Source organism: Cherax quadricarinatus, unplaced genomic scaffold, assembly GCF_038502225.1.
Source record: "Cherax quadricarinatus isolate ZL_2023a unplaced genomic scaffold, ASM3850222v1 Contig26, whole genome shotgun sequence".
Taxonomy (NCBI): Eukaryota; Metazoa; Arthropoda; class Malacostraca; order Decapoda; family Parastacidae; genus Cherax; species Cherax quadricarinatus.
In genome coordinates this window covers 541,969-556,122 of record NW_027195052.1, presented here as the reverse complement: position 1 = coordinate 556,122, position 14,154 = coordinate 541,969, and the positions used below count along the sequence as shown (strand labels likewise).

General features: G+C 44.6%; 1 protein-coding gene across 2 annotated transcripts in view; it reads left to right on the top strand.

The window, feature by feature from the left end:
* The first annotated feature begins 12,164 nt into the window (after window positions 1-12,164).
* LOC128692928 (uncharacterized) overlaps window positions 12,165-14,154 on the top strand; it is a 70,840-nt gene continuing 68,850 nt past the window's right edge. The window contains exon 1 of one of the 2 annotated variants that reach the window (XM_070079837.1): window positions 12,165-12,249. The gene's annotated coding sequence lies outside the window, so the exon portion shown is untranslated. The remainder of the gene's footprint in view (window positions 12,250-14,154) is intronic. The other variant, XM_070079838.1, reaches the window with a different exon arrangement.

Below are 14,154 nucleotides of genomic sequence, written 5' to 3'. Positions count from 1 at the left end.
TAAAATACGTGCTAAAGGAATAACTGGGAAAGTGGGGAGATGGATCTTAAACTTCCTAACAAATCGAACACAAAGAGTAGTGGTCAACAGAGTTAAATCGGAGGCTGCCATAGTGAAGAGCTCTGTTCCACAAGGCACAGTACTCGCCCCCATCTTATTCCTTATCCTCATATCAGACATAGACAGAGATATACACCACAGCACCGTATCATCCTTTGCGGATGATACTAGGATCTGCATGAGGCTGTCATCTGCTGAGGACGCGGTTAACCTCCAAGAAGATATAAACAAAGTTTTCCAGTGGGCAACGGTAAACAATATGATGTTCAATGAGGACAAATTCCAACTACTCCGTTATGGAAAACTGGAGGAGATAATAACTAGAACAGAGTATACTACTGACTCCGGCCATACAATAGAGCGGAAAAATAATGTAAGGGACCTGGGAGTAGTAATGCCTGAGGATCTCACTTTCAAGGAGAGATATATCATAATCTACACTTGGAAAATCTTGGAAGGAATGGTCCCAAATCTGCACACAGAAATCACTCCCTACGAAAGTAAAAGACTGGACAGGTGGTGCAAAATGCCCCCAATAAAAAGTAGGGGCGCCATTGGTACACTAAGGGAAAACACCATAAGTGTCCGGGGCCCAAAACTGTTCAACAGCCTCCCTTCAAGCATTAGGGGAATTACCAATAAACCCCTGGCTGCCTTCAAGAGAGAGCTGGACAGATACCTAAAGTCAGTGCCAGATCAGCCGGGATGTGGCTCGTACGTTTGACTGCGTGCGGCCAGCAGTAACAGCCTGATCCATCGGGAGGCCTGGTCATGGACCGGGCCGCGGGGGCGTTGATCCCCGGAATAACCTCCAGGTAACCAGGTGGTGCCAGATCAACCAGGCTGTGGTGGATATGTGGGGTAGGGGGCCACCAGCAGTAACAACAACCTTATTGACTAGATTGTTGTTGCTGCTGATGTCATAGGTATACCAAAGGTAGTGGCAATCTTGCTTCTTGAAATCCTTTCAAAATACCTTGACAAAATGGGCTGTTAGGCGTAATGGCTGTAGATTTTCCAATTGCTTTGCTAACCACCTATATATCTTTTAATAACCATAGGATGGCAGACCACCTCTATGGGTGAGGATTGAACTCGCGGCAAGTGAATCGTAAAATCGTGCAATCGTGTCGGATGACTTCAGTGTCCAGACCTCTTCTCCATAGCACATTAAAGTCACGTGACAATAGCTTCTTGCAGGTCTTGAATATCGAGTTCCACTAGTCAGGACCTGGGACAGAATGCACGAGCATGTGATTAAATGGCTTCTTCGAAGTCAAGCGGGATTAAAGTTGTCTTGGAGATTAAAGAAATGACTGTAGCAAGTTGCATCTGGTTCACGAAGAACGTATTTGTGTTGTCAGTGTGTCGGGGGAAGATCAACGGCTCGTTAAACTCTGAATCATATTGGGATTTAACGTAGTAGTAGCAGCAGCAGCAGTAGCAGAGTAGTAGTAATAGTAGTAGTAGTAACAGCAGCAATAGTAGTGGTAGTGGTAGTAGTAGTAGTAGTAGTTGAAATAGCAGGGTTGCCATGGGAGTCGGTCGCTTCCCGGGGTACATAAGGTAGCAATCGACCTCTGGTTGTTTTCAAGGGGTAACTTGTTAAGGTCCTGACCAGCGCACGGCCAGCAGTAACAGCCTGGTTGATCAGGCCTTGATCCGTCATGAAGCCTGGTCTGGGACCGGGCCGCGGGGGCGTTGACCCCGGTAAACATCCTCCAGGTGACACACTACTGTAGTAATGATAATGTAAAGTCTCTCTCTCTCTCTCTCTCTCTCTCTCTCTCTCTCTCCTCACTCGCCATCTGGGCACCAGCTGCCCACCATGTGGTCTACGCCTCTGGGAGAGGGTCGCATCAAAGTCAAAGGTCACATATGTAATCCTGACTACTTGCAAGAGGGAGGGAGGTCATGTTATGGTGAACCTTAAGTTTGGTCAGCTGTGTGTGTGTGTGTGTGTGTGTGTGTGTGTGTGTGTGTGTGTGTGTGTGTGTGTGTGTGTGTGTGTGTGTGTGTGTGTGTGTGTGTGTGTGTGTGTCTGTGTCTGTTCAAAAACCACTGGGTTCACCACACTGAGTCCTGGACCAGGTCCTGGACCAGTCCTGCAGGTTCCTGAACTGAGAAACCAGTGACTTCTAATGTTTCTATAAAACCCAACGCCAGACGGAACTTCTGAAAACCTGGGTTTTCTACAGTTAAGAGACAATGATTGTCAAACCTCATCTCTATATTTGTTGGTGTTTAAAAACCACTAGGGTTTTAAATTAGTATCGTAGACTGTGGGTTTTTTAAAACTAATAGAGAAGGTACTGCCGGTTTCTAAGACCAGAGATCGGTTTCTCAAACCAGGGACCGGTTTTTCAGATCAGAGATTGGTTTCTCAGACCAGAGACCGGTTTCTCAGGTCAGAGACCGTTCATTCACTGCACTTCCGGTCCAGTTTGTCACTCCCGCTGATTTATACTTTCCGGCGCCACCCACGCCCACCCATTAGTGTAACACCCACACCGGGGGTGGGGGTGCCCCGCCCACAGTGGCAACCCACCACGCCCACACCGGGGGGCGTGCCCCGCCCGTTCAACCAGATTGCTGGTGTCAGCAGCTGACCGCTGGGAGACACAGCAGGAGCCACTCTGCTATCAGCATCACGCCCACACGCCCACTGACAGCTGATGGATGTTTATGTCCGGCACTCCTGCACCCCAGCACTGATAGCCTGTCTGTCTGTCCTCTCAGTGTCTCCTGTCTCCTCCATTATCAACAAAAGAATAATAATAATAATTATTATTATTATTATCAGGGGTTCAGGTTTGGGGCCAAACAGGGGGGCGCTCACCCCCTCCCCTCCACAATGGACTACACACAAACCACAGCAAGGGAGAATAACCTCACTCGCGCACATGTACGCACACAAACGTGCATGGAGGCGTGAGGGGACTCAAAAATGCTCGCACATGCACGCACCTGTCATGCACAGGTGGGCAATCAGGACAGCTGGGGTTTGTGGGGGGAGGGGTCGTGGTCTGATTGTCCCCGTGTTACGCTGGGTCAGTTGTGAGGGAGGGAGGTGAAATAGGATGACACCTGCGACAAACCCATAACATTTATGACACACCTGTAACCGGTGTTTGGAGTTTTTCTACACTGGCAAGACTGCCTGGGGACAGGCTGCCTGGTCAAGCAGGCTTTATGACAGTGGTGTCACTATTCAAGTCACTTGTTCTCTCTCGCTGAGAATATTGCTCAAGTGTTGACGGCCCCGTCCAAACCAGGAGAAATGTCAGAGCTGGAACAAGTGCAAAGATCGTTTACGGCCCGCATGGAGCCAGTAAAATATTTAAATTACTGGGAACGTCTTAAAGTTTTAAATATGTGCTCACTGGAGCGGAGGAGAGAGAGATACATGATAATATATACCTGGAAAGTACTCGAGGGTCTGGTCCCAACTCTGCACACTGCCATAACAGCATACTTGAGCGAGAGATATGGGAGGAAGTGCAAAAAAAAAAAACAGTGAAAAGCAGGGGTGCCGTGGGCACAATAAGAGAACGCTGTATCAACATCCGTGTCCCCAGATTATTCAACATCTTACCAGAAGATATCAGAAACATTTCTGGAACAAGTGTAGAAGTCTTCAAGAAGAAACTGGACGAGTATCTTCACCAGGTGCCAGATCAACCAGGCTGTGATGGATATGTGGGGCAGCGGGCCACCAGCAACAACAGCCTGGTTGACCAGGCTAGCACCAGACAAGCCTGGCCTATGACCGGGCTCCGAGAGTAGAAAGACTCTCGAAACTCATCAAAGGTATATCAAAGGTATAAAGGTATCACGCATATGTGGATTGTGGATGTTGGGGGGGGGTGGCGACACAGTCGTTGGCTCCCACACTTCTCCCCAACCCCCACACATGTACTGTGTGGCAGTGGTATGCAAATGAGGTGTGGTAGGCTTACCCTTAGGCCCTGTCTCACACCAGCAACCGTTAGGGATGATCTGCGTGTGTGTGACGCCCGCGGGAGACGGCTCCCACGCCCACACTCTAAAGCCTGTGTCGCACCCACAAGAGACGACTCCCACGTCCACACTCCCTCAGGAGGCGGCTCCCACGCCCATAAGAGACAGTTCCCAAGCCCGCACGCCCACAGGAGGCAGGTGGCACGCCCAAGAAAGGTGGCTCCAACACCCGCACGCCCACAGCAGGAGTGTTACCCTAGTCACTAGCAGCGGGTGTCAGGTTACTCAACAGAACAGCTGATAATGTAGAGAAGCGTCTCGTGCCCCTCTCGCTCTCAACACCACTTCCCTCGACGTTCTCCACAAAACACAACACAAACAACATAAATTCTGATGACAGCAAGACATATACCAAGAGCTGTATTTCAGGGCACTTTGTATACATTTGACGTGTGTGCGCATGTGAAGGCATATTTATATACGCTTATTTCAAATCTAATATTCCATTTTTTTTGGGGGGGGTTGGGGAGAAGGGGGATTATTCTTGATTGATGGTGAGGAAGTTAATCCAAGTTCTGTGTAACTGACTGGAAGCTCAGTTAAGCGACTATTAACTCACTACATTATTATTCTTACCAACAACCACTGCTACACCAAGCAGATCTCTGGCCTTAACACGTTCCAAGAAATGTTTTTCTCTCGTTGTGCACGCGCAGTCTCAGTGTTCGTTCGTTAAGGCGGTCTGGCGTAGAATTCTGAGCCAGCGCCTCCTCGGCTCGGTCCTAGACCAGGCCTGCCGGTTGCTGGCCTGGTCATCCAGCTTGATGTAGTTCATCGGAAGCGCCACAGCCTGGTTTATCTGGAACTAATAATGTTCCTTCTCGAAGACAGATGAGAGGGAATGTTGTTGGTAACTCCCCTTGTATATAAAGGGAGGATATTGCGAAGTCTTGGTCCCCCTACACTTAGTGTACTCACCTTATCCCTTTCCTTACAATGGAGGTATTTTGCACTATCTGCCATGCCTTTTCTCTTCATGTGGAGCAATTTCAGTGTTTAGGTTCGGAACCTATCTCCACTTTACATCTGTCGAGTGTGGTCTTACTGGCGGATGTTCCAGGGGTCAACGTCCCTGCATGGCCTATCTGGAGTCTACCTGAGGGCATTCCGGGGATCAACGCCCCCGCGGCCCAGTTCACGACCAGACCTTCCGGTGGTTCATAACCAGGCCATTCAGGGGACCTCAGTGTCTGTGATCTTTCTCTATGAAATGTTCAAACCGTGAGGTCTGGTCATGGACCGGGCCGTGGGGGCGTTGATCCCCTGAAACACCCTCCAGGTATACTCCAGGTGACTTCAAGCAATTCTCCGTGAAAAGGGGTTACCAAGAGCCTGGGCCAGGGGCAGAGTGCATGCGTATATCGTCAACCGCTTCTTCGAAACCTATTGAGGATGGGTCGGAAACTGAGACGTCAGCAGCATCCCGAAAAACTCGATAAACGAGTCGTCAGTATTTGCACTGATTAATGACTCACTGAACACTGCTTCACTTTGGAGACCCCGACGGGTTTTCCGCTTCTCTGTGAATATAATGAAAGCTCACTGAAAATAAATTTTATTGGGTATTCAAAGTTTCAATCGAAATGAAGCAGATGAACATTTGGTTTCTAATGAATCCTGAGTTCAGTTCATCAAAATCGGCTTAGAATTACGTATGTCGGGGCAACTTACGTCTAATTGCTACAGTGAGGCCTAATTACATCCTAATTTTAATTAGTAAGACCATTGTTGGTGTATTCCAGGGTATACTATCCTTGTACTGGGTTCTGCCCACCCTTGTACCCCACACCGAGGCTGCTACCTACACTTGTACCCCACACTGAAGCTGCTACCCACCCTTTTACCCCACACTGAGGGCTCTGCCCACCTTCATTGTGTGCCCACAGTCCAGGGGGGATGCCAGACCCTCTCCGGCTTCGATTTCCTGGCCTTAATTACGATAATCAGAGCGGGGAGCCATTATGCTAGATTATCAATTCTCTTTGGGTCACGTGACCAGCCGTGTTGTTGACAACTGGGGCGTGAGGCACTGTTGACTTTCCCACCGTGGGCTGACCCACACCCACAAAATTTTACTTTTGTGGATAATAAGATAAAACTGTCCAATAATTTATAGAAATGTCAATGAGAGAGAGAGAGAGAGAGAGAGAGAGAGAGAGAGAGAGAGAGAGAGAGAGAGAGAGAGAGAGAGAGAGAGAGAGATGGGGGAAGGAAAGAATATTGATCACGAGGACACGACCAAATCTTTTAGACTGGAAATCATCGACCTTCTCTTTTGTTTACGATTTTACGAGTGTTCCCCCTCCCCCCTTTCTCTCTCTCCCCTCCCTCTTTCCCCACTCTCCCTCCCCCTCCACCACGGATATTGAAGCTGTGGGGGTGTAATATTAACCCACCATTGCCAGTCTCTAACTTACCGCTGAAATATTACCTTATATATTATTTCTAGGATAGCATTTTTTCTAGTTTTTTAATATATATTTTTTAAGTTTAGTTCACCATGCAAATTGTATTTTAATAAAAAAAATTACAAGTAAAAAAAATATTCGTAACCAACTAATGTATTTATGCAAGTTTTGAATTTATATCAAGTTGGAACGCAGGACGGAGAGATATATCATAATCTACACTTGGAAAATCTTGGAAGGAATGGTCCCAAATCTGCACACAGAAATCACTCCCTACGAAAGTAAAAGACTGGGCAGGCGATGCAAAATGCCCCCAATAAAAGTAGGGGCGCCATTGGTACACTAAGGGAAAACACCATAAGTGTCAGGGGCCCAAAACTGTTCAACAGCCTCCCATCAAGCATTAGGGGAATTGCCAATAAACCCCTGGCTGCCTTCAAGAGAGAGCTGGACAGATACCTAAAGTCAGTGCCGGATCAGCCGGGCTGTGGCTCGTACGTTGGACTGCGTGCGGCCAGCAGTAACAGCCTAGTTGATCAGGCCCTGATCCATCGGGAGGCCTGGTCATGGACCGGGCCGCGGGGGCGTTGATCCCCGGAATAACCTCCAGGTAACCTCCAGGTAAGTCTTGTAAGACGAGGAAGCTCATCGGTGATGTAGGATTTATTTATTGAATTTTTTGAGAAGTTGGATGTTAAGTGAGGTGTTGTTGTTGAAGAGAAGTTGTGAGAGGTGGCAGTGTGAAGTGGGGGACCCCCGCCTTGATAACACCAGCACGCGTACGAAACCTCATCTATCAACAAATAAATATTTACCCCCCTTGCTCTCTCTCTCTCTCTCTCTATCTCTTTCTCTCTCTCTCTCTCTCTCTCTCTCTCTCTCTCTCTCTCTCTCTCTCTCTCTCTCTCTCTCTCTCTCTCTCTTTCTCTATCTATCTATCTCACATAAACACCATAGCCAGGCTAATCAGGAACTGTTCTCGTGGAACTTATCTACTTTCCCTGTGATCACAGCCATGCTGCTGCTGCTGCTGCTGCTGCTGCTACTAATTTCCCTTACGAAGAAGGGCGGACATTGAAAAGTCTGTCCCATCACACTTACGCCAAACTGAAGACAATTTCCTCAACTCCAAGCATTGTGCAATGTGAAAAAATCTCAGAACGAATCCCTATTTCTGAAGAACTACATTGTATTCACTTTGTGCACCATCGTCCAGGAACACATCTCTCGAACAGAGAGACAAAAGAGACACTCTTGTGATATATCTCCTCTCTTTGTTACTGTTGAGAACAAAGTTAGAGATAAGACTATTTACTGATAACGGTTACACCAGCGTCAATAAGGGTGCAATCCATCTACCAGACGAGATGCCAAGCCAGTGATGATCCTTTTTAAATCACTGGTTCTCTCTAGGCTGGAATACTGCTGTACATTAACATCTCCGTTCAAGGCAGGTGAAATTGCAGATCTAGAGAATGAATAGAGAACCTTTACTGCACATATAAGTTCCATCAAATACCTTAACTATTGGGAACGCTTGGAAGCACTTGACTTGTACTCACTGGAGCGCAGGCGAGAGAGGTACATCATAATCTACACCTGGAAGATCCTGGAGGGAATGATCCCTAATCTGCAAACAGAAATCACTCCCTACGAAAGCAAAAGATTTGGTGGGCGATGCAACATACCCCTAGTGAAAAGTAGGGGCGTCACTGGTACACTAAGAGAAACATAGTAAGTGTCCGGGGCCCAAGACTGTTCAACAGCCTCCCACCAGCCATAAGGGGAATTAACAATAGACTCCTGGTTGTCTTCAAGAGAGAGCTGGACAGATACCTAAAGTCAGTGCTGGATCAGCCGGGCTGTGGTTCGTACGTTTGGACTACGTGCAGTCAGCAGCAACAGACTAGTTGATCAGGCCCTGATCCACCAGGAGGCCTGGTCATGGACCGGGCCGCGGGGGCGTTGACCCCCGGAACACCCCTCTAGATAGACACTGTGATAAGAGAACACAGAATATAAATGGAACAAATTATAAGTGGAACCTAAAATACGATATGTGGAACCTACAGTATAAGTGGAACCTACATTATGATAAATGGAACCTACATTATGATAAATGGAACCTACACTATGTTAAATGGAACCTTCACTATGTTAATTGGAACCTACACTATGTTAAATGGAACCTACACTATGCTAATTGGAACCTACACTATGTTAAATGGAACCTACACTATGTTAAATGGAACCTACAATATGCTAATTGGAACCTACACTATGTTAAATGGAACCTACACTATGCTAATTGGAACCTACACTATGTTAAATGGAACCTACACTATGTTAAATGGAACCTACATTATGCTAAATGGAACCTACACTATGTTAAATGGAACCTACACTATGCTAATTGGAACCTACACTATGTTAAATGGAACCTACACTATGTTAAATGGAACCTACAATATGCTAATTGGAACCTACACTATGTTAAATGGAACCTACACTATGTTAAATGGAACCTACAATATGCTAATTGGAACCTACACTATGTTAAATGGAACCTACACTATGTTAAATAGAACCTACATTATGCTAAATGGAACCTACACTATGTTAAATGGAACCTACACTATGCTAATTGGAACCTACACTATGTTAAATGGAACCTACACTATGTTAAATGGAACCTACATTATGCTAAATGGAACCTACACTATGTTAAATGGAACCTACATTATGCTAAATGGAACCTACACTATGTTAAATGGAACCTACATTATGCTAAATGGAACCTACACTATGTTAAATGGAACCTACATTATGCTAAATGGAACCTACACTATGTTAAATGGAACCTACACTATGTTAAATGGAACCTACATTATGTTAAATGGAACCTACACTATGTTAAATGGAACCTACGTTATGTTAAATGGAACCTACACTATGTTAAATGGAACCTACACTATGTTAAATGGATCCTACACTATGTTAAATGAATCCTACACTATGATAAATGGATCCTACACTATGTTAAATGGATCCTACACTATGATAAATGGAACCTACACTATGATAAATGGAACCTACACTATGATAAATGGATCCTACACTATGTTAAATGGATCCTACACTATGTTAAATGGATCCTACACTATGATAAATGGATCCTACACTATGTTAAATGGATCCTACACTATGTTAAATGGATCCTACACTATGATAAATGGATCCTACACTATGTTAAATGGATCCTACACTATGATAAATGGAACCTACACTATGATAAATGGAACCTACACTATGATAAATGGATCCTACACTATGTTAAATGGATCCTACACTATGTTAAATGGATCCTACACTATGATAAATGGATCCTACACTATGTTAAATGGATCCTACACTATGTTAAATGGATCCTACACTATGATAAATGGATCCTACACTATGTTAAATGGATCCTACACTATGTTAAATGGATCCTACACTATGATAAATGGATCCTACACTATGTTAAATGGAACCTACACTATGTTAAATGGAACCTACACTATGTTAAATGGATCCTACACTATGATAAATGGAACCTACACTATGTTAAATGGAACCTACACTATGTTAAATGAATCCTACACTATGATAAATGGAACCTACACTATGTTAAATGGAACCTACACTATGATAAATGGAACCTACACTATGATAAATGGAACCTACACTATGATAAATGGAACCTACACTATGATAAATGGATCCTACACTATGATAAATGGAACATACACTATGATAAATGGAACCTACACTATGATAAATGGAACCTACACTGTTAAATGGAACCTACACTATGATAAATGGAACCTACACTATAATAAATGGAACCTACACTATGTTAAATGGATCCTACACTATGATAAATGGAACCTACACTATGTTAAATGGATCCTACACTATGATAAATGGATCCTACACTATGTTAAATGGATCCTACACTATGTTAAGTGGATCCTACACTATGATAAATGGAACATACACTATGATAAATGGAACCTACACTATGATAAATGGAACCTACACTATAATAAATGGATCCTACACTACGATAAATGGAACATACACTATGATAAATGGATCCTACACTATGATAAATGGAACCTACACTATGATAAATGGAACCTACACTATGATAAATGGAACCTACACTATGATAAATGGAACCTACACTATGATAAATGGAACCTACACTATGATAAATGGAGCCTACACTATGATAAATGGAACCTACACTATGTTAAATGGATCCTACACTATGATAAATGGATCCTACACTATGTTAAATGGATCCTACACTATGTTAAATGGATCCTACACTATGATAAATGGATCCTAGACTATGTTAAATGGAACCTACACTATGTTAAATGGAACCTACACTATGTTAAATGGATCCTACACTATGTTAAATGGAACCTACACTATGTTAAATGAATCCTACACTATGATAAATGGAACCTACATTATGTTAAATGGAACCTACACTATGATAAATGGAACCTACACTATGATAAATGGATCCTACACTATGATAAATGGAACCTACACTATGATAAATGGAACCTACACTATGATAAATGGATCCTACACTATGATAAATGGAACATACACTATGATAAATGGAACCTACACTATGATAAATGGAACCTACACTATGTTAAATGGAACCTACACTATGATAAATGGAACCTACACTATGTTAAATGGATCCTACACTATGATAAATGGATCCTACACTATGATAAATGGAACCTACACTATGATAAATGGAGCCTACACTATGATAAATGGAACCTACACTATGATAAATGGAACCTACACTATGTTAAATGGATCCTACACTATGATAAATGGAACCTACACTATGTTAAATGGATCCTACACTATGTTAAATGGAACCTACACTATGATAAATGGAACCTACACTATGTTAAATGGATCCTACACTATGTTAAATGGATCCTACACTATGATAAATGGAACTTACACTATGTTAAATGGATCCTACACTATGATAGATGGAACCTACACTATGTTAAATGGATCCTACACTATGATAAATGGAACCTACACTATGTTAAATGGATCCTACACTATGATAAATGGATCCTACACTATGTTAAATGGAATCTACACTATGATAAATGGAACCTACACTATGTTAAATGGAACCTACACTATGATCAATGGAACCTACACTATGATAAATGGAACCTACACTATGATAAATGGAGCCTCCACTATGATAAGTGGAACCTACACTATGATAAATGGAACCTACAGTATAAGTGGAACCTACACTATGATAAATGGAACCTACAGTATAAGTGGAACCTACACTATGATAAATGGAACCTACAGTATAAGTGGAACCTACACTATGATAAATGGAACCTACAGTATAAGTGGAACCTACACTATGATAAATGGAACCTACAGTATAAGTGGAACCTACACTATGATAAATGGAACCTTCACTATAAGTGGAACCTACACTATGATAAGTGGTATCGACTAGTGCCATGTGCGTGTGGGTTGGGGGGTAGTGGTGGGGGGAGGGGGTGTAGACACCCCCTGGTGACTGCCTGGTAGTGATGGCAGTAGTGTGCTGCCGAGGGTCGTTCAGTTCACACGACCCTCTACTGCCGTTCGTACACGACTCCTCCTTGTCGTGGCGTCGTTTTCCGACCCTCCCCCCAGTGTGTGTATATCTCTATTTTTTAGTCGTGGGGTCGTTTTATGGCCCTCTGCCCCCCCCTCCCCCCACCCACCGGGCCATCATGTGCGTGTGTGTGTGTGTGTATACACTGAGACGACACACACAATGTAATTACTGCCTTTGTGTGTACGCAAAATAAACCTTGTGAAAGGGTGAATGAGATTGTTCAGTATGAACACTTCTGAACAAAAATGAACAGCGTCTTACGTACAGTGGAACAATGTGTCTTACAGTGGAACAATGTGTCTTACAGTGGAACAATATCTTACGTTCAGTGGAACAATGTGTCTTACAGTGGAACAATGTGTCTTACAGTGGAACAATGTGTCTTACAGTGGAACAATGTGTCTTACAGTGGAACAATGTGTCTTACAGTGGAACAATGTGTCTTACAGTGGAACAATATCTTACGTTCAGTGGGACAATGTGTGTCAGTGTCTTCTACTGGTTGACTTACGGTTTGTCAACCTGTCAGCCACTAAATACATCTTAATGATACCCGCCTGAAAAAATATTATTATTATTATTATTATTATTATTATTATTATTATTACTGTATAGATATCGCTAAGAACTCTGGGTATAGAAGAGGTCATTGTCTCTCTCTCTCTCTCTCTCTCTCTCTCACACACACACACACACACACCCTGCTTCCCACGGCTTTAAGAAAAGTGGAAGGTGATATGTGGGCCGGCAGCAGCAACAGCCTGGTTGACCAGGCAAGCACCAGACAAGCCTTGCCCGGGACCGGGCTGCGGAAGCAAGAAAACTAGAATCCCATCAAAGGTATATCACAGACGGGGAGGAGTGGAACCTGCAGTGGATCCTGCAGTGGAACCTGCAGTGGATCCTGAAGTGGAACCTGCAGTAGAACCTGCAGTGGATCCTGCAGTGGATCCTGAAGTGGAACCTGCAGTGGAACCTGCAGTGGAACCTGAAGTGGAACCTGCAGTGGATCCTGAAGTGGAACCTGCAGTGGATCCTGAAGTGGAACCTGCAGTGGATTCTGAAGTGGAACCTGCAGTGGATCCTGAAGTGGAACCTGCAGTGGATCCTGAAGTGGAACCTGCAGTGGATTCTGAAGTGGAACCTGCAGTGGATTCTGAAGTGGAACCTGCAGTGGATCCTGAAGTGGAACCTGCAGTGGATCCTGCAGTGGATCCTGAAGTGGAGCCTGCAGTGGATCCTGAAGTGGATCCTGAAGTGGAACCTGCAGTGGATCCTGAAGTGGATCCTGAAGTGGAATCTGCAGTGGATCCTGAAGTGGAGCCTGCAGTGGATCCTGAAGTGGATCCTGAAGTGGAACCTGCAGTGGATCCTGAAGTGGAACCTGCAGTGGATCTTTCAGTGAAATCTGCAGTGGATCCTGGAGTGGAACCTGCAGTGGATCTTGAAGTGGAACCTGCAATGGATCCTAAAGTGGAACCTGTAGTGAATCCTCCAGGATCTACTCAAATTCCTAGTCAACGCCACTCAGGGGTCCTTGTATACCTACATCTCTGGAAGGAGTCCCGGGGGTCAATGCCCCCGCGGACCGGTCCATGACCAGGCCTCCAGCACGAAGGGACAGCTGTACCTCCTGAGGCCCAGTACTGAACCCATTTCTGTTCTGGTCATGGACCGGGCCGCGGGGGCGTTGATCCCCGGAATAACCTCCAGGTAACCAGGTACGCAAGTTCCACGAGGGATTGAATCTCGTGTCAGTGTGTTTGTTGGCGCCTTAAAATCAACGAGAGGCCTAATAGGAAAATATAGGGAGGCTCCGGGTAGGCCTAAATAAAGTGTGGATGTGTTGGAGGAAGTGGCTGCTGGAGTTAAATCTGTATAGTGGCGATAAATGGTATAAAATACCGGTACTGGGGGCTCTTGTTGATATTATACTTTATT